Source organism: Canis lupus, chromosome 8 (assembly GCF_048164855.1).
Source record: "Canis lupus baileyi chromosome 8, mCanLup2.hap1, whole genome shotgun sequence".
NCBI classification, from domain to species: domain Eukaryota; kingdom Metazoa; phylum Chordata; class Mammalia; order Carnivora; family Canidae; genus Canis; species Canis lupus.
The window spans coordinates 5,225,112-5,251,149 of NC_132845.1; the positions used below are offsets into that span (position 1 = coordinate 5,225,112).

General features: G+C 39.4%; 1 long non-coding RNA gene across 1 annotated transcript in view; it reads right to left on the reverse strand.

The window, feature by feature from the left end:
* Nucleotides 1-758: 758 nt before the first annotated feature.
* Nucleotides 759-26,038, reverse strand: part of LOC140637517 (uncharacterized) — a 69,383-nt gene continuing 44,103 nt past the window's right edge. Inside the window, exon 7 of the long non-coding RNA XR_012034611.1 lies at nt 759-891. This is a non-coding gene — a long non-coding RNA (uncharacterized lncRNA). The remainder of the gene's footprint in view (nt 892-26,038) is intronic.

Sequence of the window (26,038 nt, forward strand, 5' to 3'; positions counted from 1 at the left end):
GGACTGAATATTCTAATGTAAAGAGATCAGAGATGAAAGTAGATAGCAAAGAAGACTAAGAAGATAACCAATGAAGTAAAAGGAAAGGCAGTAGTTACGTGATCCTAGAAGCCAAGTGAATATTTAATGGACGAGGGAGAATCTGCTGTGCCAAATACTGCTGATGAGTTCAGTTGGGTGAGGACTAACTGACCACTGGATTTAGAAATGTAGATGCCATTTGTGACTTGACAAGAGTAGTTTCAATAGAGGGACAAAAGTAAAAGCATTGGGACGCCTGGGTGGCTCAGTGGTTGACCATCTGCCTTTGGGTCCAGGCATGATCCTGGTCTGGGATCCAGTCCCTCATTGGCCTCCCTGCGAGGAGCCTGCTTCTCCCTCTGCCTGTGTCTCTGCCTTCCCCCCCGCCTCCCGTCTCTCATGAATAAATAAATAAAATCTTTTTTAAAAAAGAAGTAAAAGCCTTGCTGAAGTGAGATTAAGTGATAATGGAATTGGAGAGAGTGACTACACACAACTCTTATGAATGATTCTGCTATAAAACGAAACAGAGAACTGGAGAAGTAGCTGGAAATTAAAATGGGTTAGAAGAGAAAGTCTGGAGAAATAACAGATTATTTGTGCATAGAAGAAAGATCTGATAAAGCTGGGGCTAAGAGAAAGTGAGGAGATAAGAATATTCAAAAGAGAGAAAATACTGGAGCAATATCTTTACTTATACCAATAAGGATAAAAGAAAACCTACCTTATAGGGGTTGGCCTTTTCTCAGAGCACAGGCACTTCAAGTAATAGAAGGTTGATGCAGATGGATAGTTGATGTGGTGGTAGGAGTTGAAATTCTCTTCTGGTTGAATCAATTTTCTCAGTGAAATAGGAATCAAGATCTTAAACTGAGATTAAAGATAAAAGAGCTTGTGTTAATGGTTTGAGAAGAGATTATACGAATATATAAGAGAACTAAAGGGTGAATAAACTAGAAAAATCTAGTATAATTGGTAGACAGCATTAAGAGTTTGCTTTAGGTGAGTAATCCTGAATTTAAAGTGAAATCATTCGGCATGGTTGTGTGTTTTTCTCCAGCAACATTCAGTTATAGGATAGAAATTTGCCATTAAGGGAGGTTATAATTTTGATAAGTGACTATGATGGAGCAAGAAAGGGGAAAGAGATTTAGGAGTACATACATGAGAATGATGACAGTAATTGATCACGGTATTTAAACTCAAAACAGAGACTAGTCAAGACATGAGGGGATAGGGGCAGAAAAAAGATAACAAAAATCAGTGAATTGTATGTCTTTGTAATATAAAATTATTGCTGGAGTTAGGGTACTAGGAAGAATTAGTTGAAAGGATAAGATAATGAACAGAGAATCAAATACTTGAAATTGAGGTCCTGTGATGACAAGGTCTAAGTTCTGCCCCATGGGAGTGAGTAGCCAAGGTAAGTGGAAATTAAGATAAGCTCCGCTTAGAGGAGAAAAGTTCAAAGAAATGAAAATCCAAAGTGCTGGAAGGATAATCTACATGGATGATGACGATACCCTCTAAAATTATGATAATGGTGTTATTAAAGCAAGTAACTGTGAGTCTAGATAATGTCTTCAAGGAAGAAGATTAGAAGATATCTACCAGAAAGTGTTTGGGTTGGTATAGTTTTATGACATGAGATTTTGAATGCTGGAGGACTGAGGCAAGAGAAAGGGGGTAATAAACCCAAAGCAGCTAGGGGAAAAAGGAGGATAGCCATCCTCTTTGCACTCTTTCAGCCTAAGCAGTGAAGGAGAGTAGGAAAGAAAACGGCTACCACCTGAAATGGCTTCAAGAGAAGTAGTGCCTTCAGGTTAAAGTTAATTTTTTGACAGAACAAAAGAGTGAAGACAGAAAAAATTTCTCTAAAGATCACTGTCAGTTACAGAGGGCAAACCATGATGGTTTCAGGAGTTGGAAAAGAGTGACCTCAGAAAATGTGAATGTACAGTCTTCGAGACTGGAGTCTAGAGGAAGATGGAGGATGACAGACTCAGTCTTGTGCTAACTCAAACAGAAAGGCCGTCTATCAGGCATATCAGACATTCTTGAAGGGTGGGGATCAATAATCCAGGCAGCAGACACCATTAAAGGGATCCTGGCTCCGGGGGCTTTTAGGTTTCATAACTGGGGATATCCAGTTCCTCTTTTGTCATGATCAGGAGGTGGGATCCAACCCTTGTAGGTGGAATATATATGCCAGCAGAATCTTGATTTTCTACTCTCCCCTGCTAACTAACATTAATTGTTGCATGAGTATCAGCCCCTCCCCTGTACTACCAAGGGATTTAAGAGGATTTCTTTTAGAGAAAACTACATGGCATTCCAGTGGCTTCCAGCTCTGCTCAGCCACCTCCACCAAGAGAGCATTGGTTACTTTACCGTTTGGTTTTGGTTTTCCTCTACAGGAGGCCAGATTAAGGAAGATCAGTCCTATACAAAATCACCCCACCCTTTCAGGCTGCACTCATGTATTATACCACATTCTCTCAGCTACTGACACCATTTTTGTCAACTAGGCCTATGATGCTACTCCCTGATCTTGCTTAGGAGATTTTTGAAGACAGACAAGCCAGTGAATAAGAAAAGGAAGAATGTGAATAACATCTGTGATTCTCCACTAACCCAGAGGCCAAGGGAGCCTGGACCAAGACAACAGAAGAGATCCCAGGTGCTTATTGGGGCACCTAGACAATCATTCCACCAAAAATGGGTGAGAGATGGATGTTCCTTATCACTGGTATTGACCTATTTATATGGTGACTATATAATGCATTGTCCAAACCATGTCACATTTAAGAGTCAAAGAAAGTGCTTATTCAGAATTGCACTCCTGTTCAACAGGTATAAACCTCACTGTTCCAGGAAAAAGAAAAGAATGCATTTTCACTCTGCCTCTATATGCATTTTGGAAGCAAGACCATCCTTTAGCTGGCCAGAGGAAAATCAAAAGGCAACTTAATTATCTAAAATCATGCTAGCCAAAGAGTCAAGACTAATCTGTTGCCTCAGGCTCAGGTCTCTGGCTATTTGGCCTGTCCTAGCTGCCAGATTCTCTGTTGCATTGACTTCCTTACCCTCTGCCCAAGAATTACCCACAAACACTAAGTGTTTGGATCTATGGAGTTGTGGTGGAGTTCTGTTACTCCTATCACCCTCTGCAGGCCAGAGATTAGCCATGGGTCCTGGAAGGGAGCCCTAGGAAACTTTGAAAGGTTAGGATGCTAATAGCTCCCAGGGCTCAGCTCTCATGGACCCAAGGCTATCAGAATACAGATATCTGTACACATAGGAAAATCAGCCAGAGAGAGTCTTGTTAGTGCACAAAGGAACATGAGACGTTAAAAGGGTCAACCGATTAGAGGCTGTTCTTCCCATAATGGCCACAAGCATTGCATGTAGTTGAGCAAGGCTGGTATTCGTGGTTGCAGAATCATAGTAATGCTGAGTAAGAGCAGAATATGTAAGAAAATGTGGTGGGGCAAAGGAGAAACTGATCAATTCCAATGAAGTAAAGGTGCTTTAGATCTCTAAGGACCAGTTGAAAATTTAAGAATACAGGAGATAGACAAGTAGAGGAGAGCATTGTAGGCAAAAAGGTTAAAATGTGAAAAGATATATAGGAAGCAAAATCAAATTTCAGGAAGTGCTCACAATTCGATGGCTATCAACAATAGTGATTACTGCCATTTGTCAAGTATCTGCTGGATGCCAGGGATTGTAATAAACCGTGGATTAGGCACTTGCTGTTCGAGCAAGCCCAATGATTCCTGACCTGATATAACAGGATTTTGCTAAGCATGAGCTGAAATCCGGTATCATATGAGGCTGAAATGGAAGTGACCAATAAGAAAGTCTAGAGTATTTGAGTAAATCTGGTCCCACCCTCTATCCTCAAGGATCTACACCCCCAAACATGTAGAACATACTTACACATACTTAGAAAATACTGAAATCGTGCCACACCTGTAATACAGTACTTTTGCTGGTGTTTTTCCTGGTCCCCATTGCTCTGAGCCCATCCTATACTCCGCAGTCCTATTAGTCTTCCTGCAACTCTATTTAATTTGGAACAATAAGGCTTGGGATGCCTGGGTGGCTCAGTGGTTGAGTGTCTGCCTTCGACTTAGGGCACGGTCCCAGAGTCCCGGGATCAAGTCCCACATCGGGCTCCTGCAGGGAGCCTGGTTCTCCCTCTGCCTGTGTCTCTGCCTCTCTCATGAATAAATAAAATTTAAAAAAGAAGAAGATGGCTTTACTCCTGACAATTATCAAATAATTTATACTTCCATTGTCTAATTGTTGCCACTTAACAATCTTAAAATAGTATATGGTTTAGTGAATTTTAGAAATCTTAAGTGACAAATGGATCAAATAGCTAAGTAGTGAGGGAGTCAAAGAGAATTCATGGTTTATTTTGTGGGCATGGCAGTGTGATGGAAATGTTCCATATCTTTATCAGTGTGCTAGTTTCACAAGTGTAGAGATCTGTCAAAACTCATCACATTGTATTCTTTAAATGGATGCACTCTATTGAACATAAATTATATTTCAATGAATTCCATTTTCAAAAACACATGCATGTTTCTTAACCTTAATCTGAAGCTGTTTGGATTAAAGTCTATTCTATCTTGGAGTTTACCAAAAATGAAGCAAAGTTAAAACACTTTTAAAGTTCTGGAACTTCTATAGCATTAAATTTAAACTTAAATGTGTTTCCTACTTAAGAAAATAAAAATAAAAAAACTTAAATTTTCTTTATATTTAGTCCCACATTACTTTTTTTGGTACAACTCCAACCCTCCCATCCTTCTCCACTCCTTCTTTCCTTCCCCCATTACTCTCCTGCATAAACTTTCTGTTGTATACAGCCAAGCTATTCCACTAGTCATTCTCCATATCAAAAGGAGATCTCTGTGCTTTGGTCAGACCAGACTCATGCCTAGAGAAACCTCCTACCCTCCTCTCACAGACATTCAAATTATTTATATTCTATTTTCTAATTCTTATCCCTCACAATTATTCTGATAGCCTTGCCAAAATAATTATTCTTTACCCTGAATCCATATAATATTTATTGCCTTCTGTTACTTTGGCATTTAGCTCCTTCCTTTGGCCACACATTTAGTGACTATCTCCAGTATATCAGGAAGTTTGTAAACATATATGTTTGCTCTTTTTCCTGTCAACTTAGTTACATTATAAATTCTTCAGTCATATGAACAATAATATACTTGGTATCCCAAATACATTAAATAATGGGCACTCACTTAAGAGGATATAAAACGGTGCAAAGAACCTTGGACAGGACAGGGAACCATAAAGCCTATATTCTGTGCTAGATGTGTGAGTTGAGGTATTTGCCAAACTTGCAAAAGTTGAGTTTCCACATGTGTGAATGGGAAAAATATACAAACTATGCTACTCGGTTCTAAGAATCTAATGCAGCAATGTATGAATAAGTGTATAAATCATCGCGAATTTTATAAGTTAATGATATTTTTAAATATTCTTGGATATATCGTTAATGCTTTCTTTTTTAATAGTGGAATAGTTCGTCCTCCATCTGGCCATCTGGCTGTGTTCATTCTGCAGTTTGTGGCATAATCCTAGGTCAATCCTTTCTTCAACTTTTATGCTTCTTTAGATGTTCAGTAGATTAGTCATATGTAATACACAGAGGTATACACTGATTCATACATAATTTATCCCACAAAGCTGGTATCCTATTATGCACAATTTATATAGTACATCTATGATTCCCCTTATCCCACCCATTCAAAACAAATTGATAGGAATGGTGTACCTAAAAAATATTACGAGGACTAGAACAAAGTTTAGATAATTGAGCACTTGCTTTCCAGTAATAAAACTGAAATTTTCATCAAAGAAGTTATGCAGGCTTAGCTAGCTCTGATTAAAGCTACTGGTGTGTGTGTGTGTGTGTGTGTGTGTATACATACATGCACTATATATATAGCTACTAGTTATATATAATATATTTAAATTATATATATAATATATTATATATAATATATATATAATTAATGAAAATGTTGACAAAATGGATGGGGCCCTCTATGATTCTAGATAATGGAGTAAATATAATCTACTAGTTAATAAGTTTTGCTGAAAATAATTTTAACTTTTTTGGATTAAAGATCTCATTTTATAAGTATAAAGTTATTATAGATTTTACTTATGTGTACTAATTCTCAGGATACACCAGGGCCTTATTATTTTGTTAGCTACATTTCTGCTCTCAATCTATTTCTACCTCTCTCTTTTGAAAATAAAGCATTCATATCTGAATTTACCAAGAGTTATGCTGCTCTTCTCCAGATACTACTGCACATAGTACTCCAAGCTTAGCAGGTCGTTCAACAAATTCTTCATTCGTTTGGGCCAGCTGAGTCAAACAAGTGGTCATTTGCTTAAAAAGATTCAAGTGATTGTGGAGTGAAATGAAGTCGCTTCACTCATGTGAGCTGTTGATCAAGTAAAACTATCCATGTGGCAGCCCTATGAATTGCCACGTAAAACCAAGCAACACAGCCACACTTTTTAAAGAAACATGCTTCCCCAGCAGAGCAGTAAGAGAGCCTCCCTCTGCAGCCACAAGTTATGGGATAAATCACTCTGCTCAGTAAATCTGTATGGGCTATAGAGAGGGGCCCTTCCTAGATTGGGAACAGGCTGGAACTGCAAGGAATTCCTATTGGGGTATGAAGTGTGACAGAGGAGAGAAAATACAATACTCCAGCAGTCAGGAGACCAGAACTGGGGGGTCCTGATAGGACTACTGACCAGTGCTGAGAAGAGGAGCAGATTATTTTTCTCAGTTTTCTCACCTTACACTTGCCCTTCCCATCTCAAGTGCTGCTCAGAGCCTCAACAGGTGGTCATAGACATGAGAACATGTCAAAAAGTGTAAAATAGTGCTAGGATACAAAAAGCATGACTTTGTATCCCCTCATACGAATCAGTGAATGGCTTTGAGGTCAGAGGATGCGCAAGAGCAGCTGAGCTCCTGTACTTCAGATAAAAGATTTTTTTGAGGGATAAAAGATCTATAGTTTTGTTATAACTCCTCTTAAATTTAATAAGCATGTATGAGCACCTATACATATACATATAGAACATTCGGTGACTTATACGAGGAACAGAGAATACAAAGGTGATTAGCCAGATGCCTGCATTCAAAGAAGCTTGAAAACAAAGTGAGAGAGACACTGTGGATCTGGAAAGGGGCAAGTAAATTCTCTTTTCCATTAGCACGGAAAAGCAGAATTTTGGAGCAGAGTCTGAAGGATGAATAAGAGTTGGAGAAGTAGAGAAAGAACAGAGGGAACAATCATACTAGATAAAGTAACAGCATAAGCACAGAGATAGAAACGAGAGTGGAGAGCACCCAGGAAGGGTGACAAAGAGAATGGCGAGACCTTGGAGAAATTCATCACATTGGGGTGAGATCAGAGGCTCCTAGGTGCTTCCTTGGGTGCACTTGCTAATCAGACAAGCAAAATACCAATACTTTGCTTCAGATATTTGAATTCTAGAGTCCAGTCTTTCTACGTGAAATCCTGTTGATTGAACTTTATTTCTGACAGCTCTGGGGATGTCTGGCACCTCCCCACTTCTTCGAAAATGTTCAGAGCCAATGCATCCAAATTAGATATTACTTTCATCAAACTGCCACTGAGCTCAATAAAAGGTTCCCTTCAAGCTCTGTCATCCAACAAAACAAATAAGTATCAACCAAAAATATTACTTGTGAAGAGAATGTGAAAGAACTGAACTTGAAAACAATTTCCAAAAGCTTATTGCCTAACAGCATTGACAAAGTCCTTGGAAATTTTCTGGGCAGGCAGTGTGTCTATACACATGTATGGGATATCATGTGCACGCTGAAATTCTACAATAGAGACGTGCGGCTGGAATGTAAAATTGAGATGATTATCAATACCTAATAGTTGTAGAATGTTCCCACCTTACATTTATATTGACAAGCAACTTCAGACTTCTCCCGGTAAACCTAGTTTAGTCCAACTCTCTAAATCCAAAAATGGGCGAATCCCATTGTATTTAAAATCAATGTCTCTTTTATTAAAGATATATGATTTGACCAGACCTCCATCCATAGGTAATTTCAATTTAAGTTATTCGAGACTACTCATTCTACCTTAAAACCTGCCTCTGCCACATTCTTGCAGCATCAGTCAGGATGAACGACACTGCAGGAACAAACCCCCAACTATGTGTCCACATTGTCCTCACTGCTGGACAGGCTACCATAGCAACCACTATTTGGAATATGACTGGTCACTGCAGAGCCAGAAAGAAAGATATAGACAGTCTTTCTTGGCAGTTAAATGCTTAGCCCTGAATTTAAAACACATTTTGTTACCAAAGTCCACCTTAGGGTCATATCATAGTTTATCAGTCTTGTTACCATTTTATATTACTACAAATTTTCAGATTTTTAAATAGACTGACGTAAAATCATTTCTTCTCCAAACTGTATTAGGGAAAATTTTAAGACTCTATTTATTCCTGAAGTCTTTTTTTTTTTTTTTTTTCTTTTTCTGCATCAGTGGTTTTACCCTCCAAACATGTATTTTCAGCGCTGGGCTATGTTCTTAAGTGTGTTCGTTTGTATACAAGGATTATAGTTCTTAAAGTTTGCCAGAGAGGAGATGATTCTTCTGAATCAAATCTCTTGAAATTTAGTCAAAGCATAAAAGCCAATACTTCAACCACTTTTAACCTCAGTTCTAACCCACATAACTATCTTCCTCATAAGTCTCATAAGTTTTATAAAAACACTCAGTGTATAAATATCTAAACCTTGAATTTTTCTTCACATATTAAATGTAGATATAGTTGGCTCTTGAACAATACAGGGATGAGGGGAGCCAACCCTCCACAGAGTCCAACTTTTGACTCCCCAAAACCTTAACTACTAATAACCCGTTGACAGAAAGCCTTACCAGTAACCGTCAACACCTCTTTCGTAGTGGCAAACTTCAGAACCACCTTATCAGCCATCCTCTGCCTCCAGGACCACCCAACATCATTTTTAAGTTTGGCTCCTGATTACCGACCACCCATGAGCTCCAGATACGTCAGAATTATTCCACCAAAGTGCAAGTCCCAATCACCTGATCAACATGCATCTGGGGGCCTCCTACACCTACTGCTCTCTGGGCTTCTATCTTCACATAAGGATACGGCTCTGGAGGCGTGGGCTGCTTCTTTCCTGAAGTAGAGAGGGCAGAGGGCAACCAATGCCTCTTGAAGATCCAAAACCAGTGGGGCAGCCACGCTTTCCTTCAGGATGTGCAGAAGCAGGCCCTGCAGAAAAACTTGAGCGGAGCCTTTTTCTGTCTGCAGGCCCTCGGTTATGGCCGCGCAAACACCACCCCCCTTCCCCACAGCTCTGTGACTTCCTGGAGAACCACTTCCCAGCTGAGCAAGTGAAATTTATCAAGTTAGGTCATCACTTGACTAATCTCCACAGGCTGGCTGGCCCCCCCGTGCTGGGCTGGGCACGCATCTGTTCAAAAGGCTCACTCTCAAGCACAGCTGGAGCCTCCAAAGCACAGAGGCCTTTGAGGGGCCCCTCTGTCCTCCCCCAGCGTCAGGGCTTCACCTGAGCCTCTCCCTGCAACTACTACAGGACCAGGCAGCCCTGTAACCACTCAGGAGACCTCTCCCAAGGGGTGGACCAAATGGAAACAAAAAAGATTTTTGTTGTTGCAAAAAAAAAAAAAAAAAAAAAAAATCTGCATGTAATGGAAACACCCATGTTGTTCAAGAGTAACCTGTACTTAAGAGATTTAATATAGATTCTGATTGTTGCCATACCAAAATAAGCAAAGTTCTAGAACTAAGAGGAATGGGGGAAAAAAAAAAAACAATAGTAAAATCAGAAATTTTATAATGGTGAGCTAAGGCCCACGAGGGTGTGGTTTGATGGGTAGTAAAAGGTCAATTTGATCTGAAAATATTTTTCTGAATGGTCTCCCAACACACTCAAAAACTGATTTTTCTTTTTTTTTTTTTTTTTTTATTGGTGTTCAATTTACTAACATACAGAATAACCCCCAGTGCCCGTCACCCATTCACTCCCACCCCCCGCCCTCCTCCCCTTCTACCACCCCTAGTTCGTTTCCCAGAGTTAGCAGTCTTTACGTTCTGTCTCCCTTTCTGATATTTCCCACACATTTCTTCTCCCTTCCCTTATATTCCCTTTCACTATTATTTATATTCCCCAAATGAATGAGAACATATAATGTTTGTCCTTCTCCGACTGACTTACTTCACTCAGCATAATACCCTCCAGTTCCATCCACGTTGAAGCAAATGGTGGGTATTTGTCATTTCTAATGGCTGAGTAATATTCCATTGTATACATAAACCACATCTTCTTTATCCATTCATCTTTCGTTGGACACCGAGGCTCCTTCCACAGTTTGGCTATCGTGGCCATTGCTGCTAGAAACATCGGGGTGCAGGTGTCCCGGCGTTTCATTGCATTTGTATCTTTGGGGTAAATCCCCAACAGTGCAATTGCTGGGTCGTAGGGCAGGTATATTTTTAACTGTTTGAGGAACCTCCACACAGTTTTCCAGAGTGGCTGCACCAGTTCACATTCCCACCAACAGTGTAAGAGGGTTCCCTTTTCTCCGCATCCTCTCCAACATTTGTTGTTTCCTGCCTTAAAAACTGATTTTTCCAAAATGTATTAAGTGCTTTCTTCTTTATCACATCCTCGGGATAGAGAAAAACACCAGAGATGACCACTGCTTCAAAGAATATCTTGGAATGAGTAGCAGGCACGTTAATAAATATGATCAGAGAGTATCGGAGATCACGAGGTGGAGAAGCACTTCAGGTACGGAGCAGTGGGGCCAGAGATGGACTGGCCAATGCTAGCTGAGCGGTTACAAAAAGTTTCATTGAAAGACAACACAAAGAACAGTCCTAAAAGATTATCAGGTGTTCATACTTTGAAAACTTCAAACTCTCGGGGGAATAGGACTACTAATTGTCCTGTTCCATAGAGCTAATTGTGTGCATTTGGCTTGTTTCATTAAAATGGAATTTAATTAAAATTTCTACTTCTGGATATTTCACTATCCCATATTTCAAATTCGATTACTTTGTGATGTTCAGAAGACACACTTAGAAGTTTAAAACATACAGATTCATAACTTAAACTGGTTTGACTTTTGGAAAAAACTGCAAGAGTGACATCAAAATTTCAAACCACAAACCATGATATTTAATTGTTGATCCTTTATTACCAGTCGAAATATTTGCCCAGATCTTATGTGTGGAGAACTGTTGTGGGTCCATTTATTTCCCTGGCCAAGCCGACCAAAGCCAGAGTTTAGATTCTAGAGGGTTAAGGCTAAACTAATTGGTCCTATGGGAGATGGCCAAGCATGGAAAGAGTCAAGGGGGGAGTGTGATCTAAAGGGCAAACCAGAAAACCAGGGTCAGTCAACAAGTCCAAAGGACAGGGTCAGGGGGAAAAAACGATATACCAAAGTAATAGTAAGGGCAGCCCTTGGCGCTGCCTTCAGCCCAATGCATGATCCTGGAGACCCGGAATCGAGTCCCACGTTGGGCTCCCTGCGAGGAGCCTCTTCTACCTCTGCCTGTGTCTCTCTGCCTCTCTTTGTGTCTCTCATGGATACATAAACAAAATCCTTAAAAAGATAGTAGTAAATTGCCAGTTGTTTTGGACTGTCTTAAAAGGAACTGAAATGTCATCAACATTGTGCTTATTGTTAAGAGTGTCTTGAACTGGTTTAACACTGGATCGGACAACTTCCTGTAACATTGGTTGACCTAGTAAGGATCCTTTTGACTTTAAAACAAAAGAACTGTGGCATATGAAGTAAACAAAAACAGCATTTATTAGAAGAATGCTAAAGTAGCTTAATGTTTTTTTGGTTTTGTGTTGTTATTGTGATTCTAGGCTTTGATCAGCAAAAGATATAGAGAATCCCCCTATTCCTGTTTGCTGTCTGACATACAGTAGGTGCTCTATCCATTTGCCGCTGCTGTTGTTTTTAATGAAGAATTAGCACGACTCATTTATTTATCACAATATCACAGTAAGCACTCAGTAAAATCAATTATGATTATGATTTTTTTTTAAAAAAGATTGTATTTATTTATTCATGAGAGACACAGAGTGAGAGGCAGAGACATAGGCAGAGGGAGAAGCAGGCTCCCTGCAGGAGCCTGATGTGGGACTCGATCCCAGGACCCCAGGATCATGCCCTGAGCTGCAGGCAGATGCTCAACTGCTGAGCCACCCAGGCATCCCATGATTATGATTGTTATTTAAAGTTTCTGGGGCACATAGGTGGCTCACTCAGTCGTGTCTGCCCACAGCTCAGGTCATAATCCCAGGGTTCTGGGATTAAGCCCCCCAGGGATCTCTGCTCAGCAGGGAATCTGCTTCTCCCTCTCTCTGCCTGCTTGTGCTCTTTCTCTTTGCCAAATAAATAAATAAATGAATGAATAATAAATAAATAATTATTTGACACACAAGAAAACACCTGGGAGAAGTAAAAGAATTAAGTACAGTTCATCACTTCCTGAAAGACCAACTAACTGAATAAACACAGGGCTGTGTGTAGTTGTGCTCATTCACTTACACAACACACACTTAATGAGCACCAACAATGCACTTTCCTGACCATGCTGCATAAATAAACCCCATGTCTCTCTCCCTTATCCTGCCTTACTTTTTCTTAGTACTCATCGCCTGCCATATTACACACTTATTTTTGTTTTGTAATTTTCTGTGTTCTCTCACAAGACTGTAAATCCATGAGAACCAAATTACATGGCGTTTTCTCTACACCTGGCACATAGTAAGCACTCGCAAAGATTTTTTAAAATCTATTTTAATTTATTTTTATTCAATTTATTTAAACTTAAAAATAAAAGTTTACCCATTTTCCCAACCGCCTCCTTTTGTATCCACCGATATGATCTCCGTGAACTGGGTATTTTGCTTTTTCTTTACTTTTCTTTTTTTTTAAGATTTCACATATAAGTGAGAATATACAATGTTTGTCTTTCTCTGTCAGACTTATTTCATTTGGAATGCCCGTGAAGTCCATCTACGTTGTTGCTCATTCTTCTTTATGGATGAATAATATTCCACTATACATGTATACCACAATTTCTTTATTTATCCACCAATGAACACTTAAGTTGTTTCCGTATCTTGACTGTTGTAAATAATGCTTCAGTGAACACAGGGGTAGAGATATCTTTTCAAATTACTGTTTATGGAAGGATTTTTTGATAAACATTTAGCAGTAGAAACATTTAGAAGTTTTAATTTTTTTGAGGGGCTGCACCAATTTATATTCCCACCAGCAGTGCAGAAGCGTTCCCTTTTATTCACAACCTCATCAACACTTGTCATTTCTTATTTTTTGATAATAATTATTCTAACAAGTATAAGATGATATCTCATTGTGCTTTTGATTTTATTTCCCTGATGATTAATGATATCGAGCACTTATTAAGGTATCTGTCGGCCAACTGTATGTCTTTTTTGGAAAAACATCTATTCAGATCTTCAACATATTTTTCAATAAGATTTTTTTCTATTAAGTTATATGAGTTCTCTATATATTTTGGGTATTAGCTCCTTGTCAAATATATAATTTGCAAATATTTTCTCCAACTCAGTAGGTTGCCTTTTCATTTTGTTGATGGTGTCCTTTGCTCTACAAAATCTTTTAAGTTTAATATAGTCCCACATATTTATCTTTGACTTTGTTGCTTTTGGTGTCAGATTCAAAAAAATCATTGCCACGACCTATGTCAAAGAGCTTATTGCCTATATTTTCTCCTAGGAATTTTATGGTTTCAGATCTTATGTTCAAGTCTTTAATCAACTTTGAGTTGATTTTTGCGTACCATGTAAGATAGTGGTCTAGTTGTGCTCTTTTGCATGTGGTTGTCCAATCTTCCAGATAACATTCATTGAATAGACTGTTCTTTTCCCATTGGATATTCTTGCCTCCATTGTCATAAATCAATTGATCATGTATATGTGGGCTTATATCTGAACTTTGTATTGTTTCTTTGATCTATGTATCAATACCATACTGTTTTTTTTTAAAGATTTTATTTTTATTTATTCATGAGAGACAGAGAGAGAGAGAGAGGCAGAGACACCAGCAGAAGGAGAAGCAGGCTCCATACAGGGAGCCTGATGTGGGACTCAATCCTGGGACTCCAGGATCAGGCCCTGGGCCGAAGGCAGGCACTCAATTGCTGAACCACCCAGGCATCCCAAGACCATACTGTTTTAATTACTATAGCTTTGTAATATGCTTTTAAAATCGGGGACTGTGATGTTTCTAGACTTGTACTTTTTCAAGACTGCTTGGTTATTTAGGGTTACTTGTGGTTCCATAAATGTTTTAGGAGTTTGTTCTATTTTTGTGAAAAAATGTCAATGGAACTGAGAAGAGATTGCATTGAATCCATATACTGTTTTGGGTAGTATGGACATTTTAAAAAGGTTAATTATTCTAATCCATGACTATGGTATATCTTTCCATCTGTTTGTGTCTTCTTCACACTTTCTTTCATTAATATCCTGTAGGTTTCAATATATGCTTTATATTGAAAAACATATTTATAAATATAAATTTATAAATAGTTATAAATATATATAACTATTATAATAGCATTACAATCAAAGGAAGAACTGGATAACTAAGATTCACGATAAAAAGGCAGCAGGTAGGTCCAGGCACCATGACAGAAAGGATTCATGAACTTGTATTATAGAGTCTAGAGCTCTACCATCACCTTGATACAGCTTCATGGGTCAGAAAACTATAGCCAGTAGATCAGAGTCATGTAATCTAAAAGGAGAAATGGATGTGGGCTAAATCACTGCAAAATGTGGCTACCATATTTTCTCATAGTGACTAGATACAGATGTGAAAATGACATTTTGTTGTAGAGAGAAGCCACATTCAAGCATAAAACCAAGCAAATGGAGTAACTATCAAAGAGCACAGAACCTCTCAGATGACTGAAGTTAAGCCAGTAGATTCCCCTTCTCTCTCTGCCTTTTTGAGGTCAGTGTTTGTTTTAATTACTCTCTTAAAAAAAGCCAGTCTATAGAATAAGTTCAAGTTATATCTGCAGTAGCATTATGAAGTCAGAAAATGGCATTGAGGGATATCTGTCTTTTTTGGATTTCAAGTACCTAGAATAGTACCTGCACAGAAAGGCACTTAATATTTGTTGGATAACTTCAAAATATAAAGAAATGCTTTCTCTGATAACTTACAATTTTCAGAGAATTCTAGAACACAGCAGCTTTTTAACTGGACATTATTGGCAGTGAATACAACTATCTCAAGACAACCTTGCAATAGCTGGCAAACAGTCAAATAGAGCTTATGATTGTCTACAGGGGTCTAAGTGTTCCTGGGTGAGAAAGCAAATCAACCAAGAGGAAGCCAGGATATCTTCCAAGATCCAATAGAACCCCTAAGTCATAGGCTAAGATACTGCTCTGCAGAGCAAGCTATCATTGTAAAGTCAATTGCATGACAGTTTTATCCCTTATTATTATATTTCCCTTTGCCTAGGGCTTTATTCTAGAATCATTTTTTTTTTGAAAGTTCAATAAGATTATTAGTTCTATTTAGATCCTTTACATGGCTGTAGTACATATTTGGCTTTGTTCCTGTACTTTATCGGCAGCTGGCCCTCAGGCACGAGAACTTGTGTAGCATAACAAAATAAGTAGTGACCAGAATAAGCCAGGGCCTATCGGGCATTGCCAGAAAAAAAAACTTAATAAACATCAAATTTTTCCTTCTGGACAACCTCTTTCAATGCCACAGTTTAAATCTTAAACATATCCTAAATAGAGAACAATCCTCACTATCTTCACAGCAAATTTGTTAGGGATACAAAGAGGCTAAAGAAATTAAACCACTTTTCTGCTATAAAAGAATAAGAGCACCAAAATCAAAGGGAGTCATAGTAAGAGCTCAATGCTTGAGCAATTACCAACTGCACATAAACCTTGTTCTCATCCAAGGTCAAGTTTTTCCATTTGGGGAATCCCTTCTAGTTAAACTACTTTCAAAAATTGACTTAAGCAACATAATGTACCTCTGGGGAAAGACTCTTTCATTTTGAACCCATGGTGCCTACCAGAGGGAAGATAGTAATCAATTGGTCAATTGGTTAAGTTGCTTTCATGTCCTCCCTACTGCTCTTTTGAGTGCTCTCAAAGTCAGCTCTCCCAAAAGGCATGGGTGACTAGATAATTGTGGAACAGCAGGAAATAGAGTATTTCCCCCATGAGATATTTCTTAAAGGGGTTTTATGGTCATCTCCTTTATAATATGAGAATTCTAAAAACTTAAAAATTGAATAAAAGCTTTGACTATTAAAAGCCTTAATAAGTCATACAGTAAAAGAGGCACCCAGGTGGGCTCAGTTAACTAAGTGTCTGACTTTTGGATTTGGCTCAAGTTATGATCTCAGGGTCGTGAGACTGAGGCCTGCATTAGGTTCCATGCTCAGCACAGAGTTTGCTTGAGATTCTCTCCCTCTTCCTCCCCTTCTGCCCTTCTCTCTGCTCTCTCTCTCTATCTCTCTGAAATAAATAAATAAATAAATTTTTTAAAGAAATAAGTCATACAGTAAAGAAACTCATTTAACCCAGCCTTTTCCAAATGTGTTGACTATGGAATGGTTTCTTAAAAAACACATCCTGAAGAACATAATGTATCCTTTGGAAAATGCCACTATGGAGGACTGGGAGTGCCTACTGGAGAGCACACAGGTGGTGCTGTCTCTTGAAAACATTTAGTATCTGATTATCAGTGAGTTACCTTTTAGAGCTATTGTCATGAATATGACTCCCTCTGCTCCCATCACACCAGGCCTGTTAGCATATCGTGACTTAAAGATGAGCAAAATCTCAGTTGACCAGGTGTAGTTACTGGTGAAGCTAAATAGTTTCAACAGGATTTCTCAGCGCGACAGATACAGAATGCCCATGGAGCCAGCAAGCCCACACCAGAGCAGAAATAGATGATTTGCTCCTTGGATAAATAGAAGAGACCAATTGGATGTATGATCATCTTAAGTACTGTACTCCACAGTTAGGACCCATCTAGCACACGAGCATAATTTAGAAAAAGAATGAAGAGGAGGAAGGGAAAAAGGAAAAAAGAAACGAAAGAGAAAAGGGAAATAAGAAAGAGATTTTTAAAAAGGAGTTGAGGAGAAAAGGAAAAGATCATTCAAAAGAACCTAATGAGAAACTTTTATCAGTTTGAATTTAGAAGAGTACATGTTTTGGCAATTGAGCATTTGGGACGTTAAGGGGAGAGAGAGAGAGAGAGAAAGGTTTCATTCTCCAGAACTAAGAGAGTTATGGGTTCTTTCGCCCTGGGAGATTCAGTCCTGAAGTTCATTAACATTATGGAGGCTTGGGAACTCTATTGAGGCTGAAGGAAACATTTCTACCCTGCAGTGATAATTACCCAAGAAGAAGGTTAATTTACAGGAGGGATCAGACTAACAACAATGATAGCTTGAAGAAGGCTTTTAGTCAGTTATACATTCCTAACAAGTTCTGTGCAGACTTGTGTGGGTTGCCCATCTACAGAGTCCCATATAGATGTGAGTGACACCAAAATATTAGACGACTGTTCTAAATCGCTTAGAGCCAAATAGAATCTTGCTCACTCCCACAGGCCACATGCTATCAGAAACAAAAGGATATTTTTTGGAGCATACAATCTGAGAAGTGATTTCTGTTGTGGCTTACATTGTGCTCCTTTCATTCAAGGTACTGAGCCTCCACTTTAGGGACTTAGAGCTGATTGCATGGCAGTTCCCCAGACACAAGGCCACGAGGAATTAGATCCCCTTATGCTCACACTGACAGCACCTACAAATATGTCTTTTTCCTAGTGATACACTTTATTATAGCCATAATGTCTCTCAGTTCATGATTCAATCTATCAGCAGTTTCTATTAGTTTTACCTTTAAAATATATTATATATCCAGGGGCACCTAGGTGGTGCAGTCATTTAAGCATCCAACTCTTGGTTTCAGCTCAGGTCGTGATCTCAGGGTTTTAAGATGGAGCCTGACATCAGACACCCAGCTCAGCAGGGTCTGCTTAAGATTTTCTCTCCTTCTCTCTGTGCTCCTCCCCTCCCTGCCCCTCTCTCTCTCTCAAATAAATAAATAAATCTTAATATATATAAATATAACATCCAACTGCTTCCTACCATTCCCACTGTTATGACTCTAGTTCAAGTCACTATCATCGGTGTCCTGGACATCTACATAACTTCCACTGATTTCTCTCAGATTTTCCACCACTCTTATCCTCATAGTCCATTTGTTCATTCACAAACTAGCCCCTGTATACACAGGACAAAGAGAGACCCAAGAAAGAGCAGACCATTCCAGATTGGTAGGTGTAAGGCTTAATAAATAGGTTGCTAAAAATGAACCAACAAGGATGCAAGGGCAATCTGGCTGCTACATCTGTTACTCCATTGATTTGAGTGATCTGGCTGGCTAGGCGAGCCTTCCTCCATCACGGCTCCATGTGTGTGTCCCTCCAGAAGCTCTGTGCTCAGACGATGACCTTCCCGAACAGGAGAGGACAATTCTTCTGTCAAGAGTATAGGAGTAGCTGTGCTCCCATACTAAAATCTCCAAACAAGCTCTTAAGGACCATTTGTAGTACAATGTAGAGTACTCAAGCTTCCAAGACTCTAGACACAGCTAAATGAGGTGCTGTATGTGGCAGTCTACCTTTCTTAAAAACAAAACAAAAAATCCACTAAAAAACAGAAAGAAAGAAAGAAAGAAAGAAAGAAAGAAGAAGAAGAAGAAGAAGAAGAAGAAGAAGAAGAAGAAGAAGAAGAAGAAGAAAGAAAGAAAGAAAGAAAGAAAGAAAGAAAGAAAGAAAGAAAGAAAGAAAGAAAGAAAGAAAAGGGGAAGAAGGGAGGGAGGGAAGGAGGGAGGAAGGGAGGGAGGAAGGAAGGAAGGAAGGAAGGAAGGAAGGAAGGAAGGAAGGAAGGAAGGAAGGAAGGAAGGAAGGAAGGAAAAAGAAGAAACAAGTCCAAAATGGAGTGATTTGCTTCCCATGACAGCAAATCAAGTTCAGTTAATCACAGTTTCCACCTCTCTCAGGAATGTGAATTTTTAACAGTCAATCTGAAATTTCCTAATTAGCATTAGTGAGGTAATCTGCAATAAGAGCCCTGACTTCCTCTTTTCCCCAAGAAGTTGTCCTCCTCTGAAACAATCCCTTGTTTTCTTTTGCTAATAAACTTGCCACCCCCCTCCCACCTCCCTTCCCATAAAAACCTTCCACTCCTGTGCAATGTCTTGGAACACTTCTCTACTTGCTGGATGGGATGCCAGCAGATTCACGAATTGCTAAAAAAAGTCAATTTGATCTTTACAATTACTTGGTTGAATTTTTCCCTTTTGCTCTTAACAAAGGGAATTTAGGAGGTCTGACTTGGGTAGCCTCAGGATGAGTAGATCTCTACCTGCCAGAAGTTTTAAAGTTTTTATAGAAGCTTTAACTGGGTTCAGTCACATATACCATCCAGACAATCTCAACAGCACATTGCTCTCTCAAGGTTGTGTTTTTAAAATGGCTCCAGCTGTGGGAATGGTGGCCAGAAACTACATTCCAAGGACAAAGCATCACAAAAACTGAATTAGCAAATACTGAACCACTGTTCCTAGGAGAAAACAGGGTTAGGGTCCTGTGAGGACAAGTGGACAAATGGTGGCCAGAAGGACATTCCAAAGACCAGTACACTCCGGGAAGCCTCTCATTGCCCAGATCCAGTTTAAAGGTCAACCAGTAGTCACCTCCTCTGGATGACCTCCTCCAACACCATTCTCCACAAAACAAACCAAATGGAGTTTTTATGTCCCATGTCTTCACTTTTTTTTTTTCAACGGTTTCCTATTACAATTAGAGTTAAACAAAACTACAGTTTTTATATCCTATCTCTTCACTTTCTCTCAATGCCTTCCTATTGCAATTAAAGTAAAACAAAACTCATTTTCGTAGCCTAGAATATCCTAAACTCCTGCTTTTTCTTTGAATTAAACTCCTACACTGTCTCCCTTGCTCACTATACTCTAGTTACACTGGCCTTTACTTCGTCTCTTGTACCAAATCAATTCTCCTGCAAGGCGTTTGCCCCTGTTGATCCCTCTGCCTGAATTGCTCTTGCGTGCAGGTCTCCCTGTGACTGCCTTCTCATTTTCTTGTTCAAGGTCAAACTCATTTCCTCCGAGAGGCCTTCTCTGATCCTCGCCACATCTGTCTCTACCCAACTCTATTACCTTATTATCTTGTCTATATGTTTTATTTTCAGACTTGTCAATTGGAATGGAAGCTCCATGCATACAGCAATCTCATCAGCTCATGCACTGCTGTATTTCAAATGGTGATTGACAAAGGTAGGCATACTTAAAAAGTATTTCTTAGGTAGATGAATGAATGAAAAAATGCCACTTGAACTGAAACTCACCTTAGTCAAATCTTGCAACTATGGGAATTCTATAGTAGCCATGACCTCCTAATAGAACCGTTGCTGCACAAATATCATTCTCAGTGGGGAAGCATTGGGAGCCTTTCCCCTAAGATCAGGAACAAGACAAGGATGTCCACTCTCACCACTGCTATTCAACACAGTACTGGAAGTCCTAGCCTCAGCAATCAGACAACAAAAAGACATTAAAGGCATTCAAATTGGCAAAGAAGAAGTCAAAGTCTCCCTCTTCGCCGATGACATGATACTCTACATAGAAAACCCAAAAGTCTCCACCCCAAGATTGTTAGAGCTCATACAGCAATTTCGCAGCATGGCAGGATACAAAATCAATGCCCAGAAATCAGTGGCATTTCTATACACTAACAATGAGACTGAAGAAAGAGAAATTAAGGAGTCAATCCCATTTACAATTGCACCCAAAAGCATAAGAGACCTAGGAATAAGCCTAACCAAAGAGGTAAAGGATCTATACACTAAAAACTATAGAACACTTCTGAAAGAAATTGAGGAAGACACAAAGAGATGGAAAAATATTCCATGCTCATGGATTGGCAGAATTAATATTGTGAAAATGTCAATGTTACCCAGGGCAATATACACGTTTAATGCAATCCCTATCAAAATACCACAGACTTTCTTCAGAGAGTTAGAACAAATTATTTTAAGATTTGTGTGGAATCCGAAAAGACCCCGAATAGCCAGGGGAATTTTAAAAAAGAAAACCACATCTGGGGGCATCACAATGCCAGATTTCAGGTTGTACTACAAAGCTGTGGTCATCAAGACAGTGTGGTCCTGGCACAAAAACAGACACATAGATCAATGGAACAGAATAGAGAACCCAGAAGTGGACCCTGAACTTTATGGGCAACTAATATTCAACAAAGGAGGAAAGAATATCCACTGGAAGAAAGACAGTCTCTTCAATAGATGGTGCTGGGAAAATTGGACATCCACATGCAGAAGAAGGAAACTAGACCACTCTCTTTCACTATACACAAAGATAAACTCAAAACGGATGAAAGATCTAAATGTGAGACAAGATTCCATCAAAATCCTAGAGAAGAACACAGGCAACACCCTTTTTGAACTCGGCCACAGTAACTTCCTGCAAGATACATCCACGAAGGCAAATGAAACAAAAGCAAAAATGAACTATTGGGACTTCATCAAGATAAGAAGCTTTTGCACAGCAAAGGATACAGTCAACAAAACTAAAAGACAACCTACAGAATGGGAGAAGATATTTGCAAATGACATATCAGATAAAGGGCTAGTTTCCAAGATCTATAAAGAACTTATTAAACTCTACAGCAAAGAAACAAACAATCCAATCATGAAATGGGCAAAAGACATGAACAGAAATCTCACAGAGGAAGACATAGACATGGCCAACACGCACATGAGAAAATGCTCTGCATCACTTGCCATCAGGGAAATACAAATCAAAACCACAATGAGGTACCACCTCACACCAGTGAGAATGGGGCAAATTAACAAGGCAGGAAACCACAAATGTTGGAGAGGATGTGGAGAAAAGGGAACCCTCTTGCACTGTTGGTGGGAATGTGAACTGGTGCAGCCACTCTGGAAACTGTGTGGAGGTTCCTCAAAGAGTAAAAAATAGACCTGCCCTATGACCCAGCAATTGCACTGTTGGGGATTTACCCCAAAGATACAGATGCAATGAAACGCCGGGACACCTGCACCCCGATTTTTATAGCAGCAATGGCCACGATAGCCAAACTGTGGAAGGAGCCTCGGTGTCCATCGAAAGATGAATGGATAAAGAAGATGTGGTTTATGTATACAATGGAATATTCCTCAGCCATTAGAAACGACAAATACCCACCATTTTCTTCAACGTGGATGGAACTAGAGGGTATTATGTTGAGTGAAGGAAGTCAATCAGAAAAGGACAAACATTATATGGTCTCATTCATTTGGGGAATATAAATAATAGTGAAAGGGAATAGAAGGGAAGGGAGAAGAAATGTGTGGGAAATATCAGAAAGGGAGATAGAACATAAAGACTCCTAACTCTGGGAAACGAACTAGGGGTGGTAGAAGGGGAGGAGGGCGGGGGGTGGGGGTGAATGGGTGACGGGCACTGAGGGGGGCACTTGACGGGATGAGCACTGGGTGTTATTCTGTATGTTGGCAAATTGAACACCAATAAAAAAATAAATTTATTATAAAAAAAAATAGAACTGTTGCTGCAGTCTCTCTCCTTGCCGTATCTTGTATGATTGACGGGGCTCTCAGCAATCATGAAGACTTCATGGAAGCCTAAGAGTCAACAATATGGTCTGGGGTATCAAGGTGAAGAGGCTCTTTTAAGGGACAAAGAAGTAGTTATTGAGGGCAACCACACAAAGGATCCCAAGGATACCTTAGGTTATAGATGGATTTATAGTCTCCATAAGGCTTGCTCTATTGTGCAGAGTATACCACAAGCCTAACTAATCCTCTCTTCTTACATGTTTGTGCAAATAACATTACCACTATTGTCATTATTTATTGGGGAATATGCTATTTTGTGCTGGACACTACGCAAGGAGCATCAAGGCACACGTTTTATTTAATACAACTTTAAAAGATAGTGTTGTCCATATTTTATAGATGAGGAAACTGAGACTCTGAGATTTAAGTAATCTGTCTGAGGTCACATAAATTAAGGTTCAAATCCAGGTCTTCCTGACTCGTAATTACTATGTTTATTCCCTTCATAGCAATAAATACATTCTTAAAGAATTATTTGAAGAAGAATCTGATGCAAAAAAAATAAAAAAATAAGGTTTTATTTAATTGAGTTCCTTCATTACGTTCACCAGTGGACTAGGTAATGGAAATAAAATGATGAATTGTCATGGTCCTTGCCTTAAGTTATTTATGATTTAAATAAAGAATCAAGCCTATGCACAAGAAGTAGTTTACAGCATGGTACATGTTGTGATAATGCTAAAATGCTACAGGCCAAATTATAGTAATGCGGGTTAAAAAGTTTTTTGGCATAATTAATGCCTGTGCTAAATTTTCAGGGTAAATCTATCTTACAACTTGAACCAGTTTCACAGTGGTTAAGAGCCCAGCCACACGGAATAAGATCAATGCTACTCCAAATGTCAGCTAATTAACATCTAACAACAAATATTTCAAATTCCCATTAGACATCTTGCCAAAGACCATATGCTCTTCAAAATATCTGTGAACTTCTGGAAGCCTTAAATGGTCAACCTCCAGCTCAGAATTTCTGCTCTCCTTAATTCTCTACCTCTTTTCTTGAGCCCATCCCTTTACCTTAGCGCTGCCACCTGCCAAAATCTAAGCCTCTGACTTGTCCCCACCCTCCTCTTCCACCCAGCGGCACAAAAATAACCGTAGAGACAAGTCTGTCATTGAATGTTCACTGAAGTTTTGTGAGTCACAGTACAGAGGTCATTCCATCACACTACAGAGCAAATAAATTTAAATCATATGCAGTTGGTTCTCGTTATCTGCAGGAGTTGGTTGTATTCTACAAAGTCTCCGAGTCTCCGCAAACACTGAGTTGGCAAATACTGGACTGCTGTTTTTAGGGGAAAACAGGGTTAGGGTCCTAAGAGTCTTCATTTGGTCCTAGGTTAGCCTTTGAAAATGAGTCTAACATTTTCATCAACCAATTAATCCTTTATTATGTGTGTTGTGTTGAAAGTCACCTTTTTTTTAAATACTACATTGCCGATTCATTAGCATGGAGCTCACAACTGACAACTCTAGGACTCCTGCCTGAAAGCTTATCTAGCACATGTATTTTTTCCACAAGGCATTATCACAGCCTTTTTGCACTTAGGAACACCAGACAGCACTTCAGCACTATGCTCGGGGCCCATTTTAAACAGCAAAATTACCAACAAAATTGCAAAGAATGTGGCACTAAATATACTGCACAAAAACCCCACTTGTGTACAGTATGAGAACTGAAATAAGGCAGCTGAGCATCTTCTTGTTCGTCGACCTCAGCTGGGAATGAGCTAGTCCAATGATTCAAATTTTTTGCTACCCTGGCACGTCTGGGAATAACTGCAGAAGCACCACAAGTATTGATTTGGAGCTTACAAATAAGTTTTATCAAGTAGGCAAATTCACAAACGCAGAATCCCCAAATAATTAATACCAACTGTATTAGGCACTTTCTCACTAAAATGGCCCCCGGCACTCTCTTGCTGGCTTTCCCCCCACCCCCATCTGTAACTGCCTCAACCTCTTATGTCTTCCTGACTTCTTTCACTCCCTTCAAGATCTCCCAACTTATTTTCTCATCCAGTTCCCCTAGATTTATATCAAAAGTGGGGAACTCATTCTACCATGAGAAGTGGTACGTCCAAATCTATCCTTCCAGACATACATCTAACAAATGATTACACGGAGTCAACAATGAGTCTGCAATTACAGACTTTCCTATAACATATTGTATTAGTTTGCCAGGGCTGATGTAACAAACTACCACAAGCTAGGTGGCTTAGAACAACACAGATTTATGTCTCACAGTTCTGGAGTCTAGAGGTCCACAATCAAGGTGTTGGCAAGGCCATGCTCTCTTTGAAACCTGGGGAAAAGAATCTTTCTTTGCATTATTCTAGCTTTTGTTGGTTTGCCAGCAATCTTTGTCATTCTTTGGCCAGTTGCAGCTTCAGCACATCAACCTCTGCCTCCATCATCGAATGGCATTTCCCCCACATGTGTCTGTGTCTCTGCATCTCTGATAATCTTCCTTTGGAGCGGTTTCCACCTGAGTGAAGGAGGCCAGTGAGGCTGGTATATTTTTGCAAGCTGGGGCATATTTTATCAAATTTCTGTGGTGACTGTAGAGACAGGCAGGAGGCATTATACTCTCCTCGTACATTTCAAAGTATTATACATTCAGTACTAGTTTACAGTGACAGCAAACTTCCTGCTCCATTGTCCCACTTGAAAATTGTTTGTCTTATTTGATGGTGCCCTCATCAGAAGGTGAATAGGAGTAGAAAATATTTGTTAGAGTGTCTTTTCGACATGTGAATTATCCACTTCACTAAGAACTCCGCTTCTCTCCAAAGGAACAAGTCTTGACAGCCAAATTTGCAGTAACTGACACTCCTTGACCATATTTTATTGGACAAGGTGTGCACTAAGCTGGACCATTAACATTATCTGTCCCAGAAGTTTGTTTTAATGAGAGATAGATGCTGGTTTCTGCTAGTTAGTTAAATTGAGAACAGCTAAATTTGGCAGCTGTAAGGAAATGATCTTCCATTATATCCCCCAGAGAACCAGAAAGTGAAAAATCAAACAGACATGAAAGGAGAAGCCAAGATAAGAGCCCACGAATTCAACAAAAAGGTCAAGACAG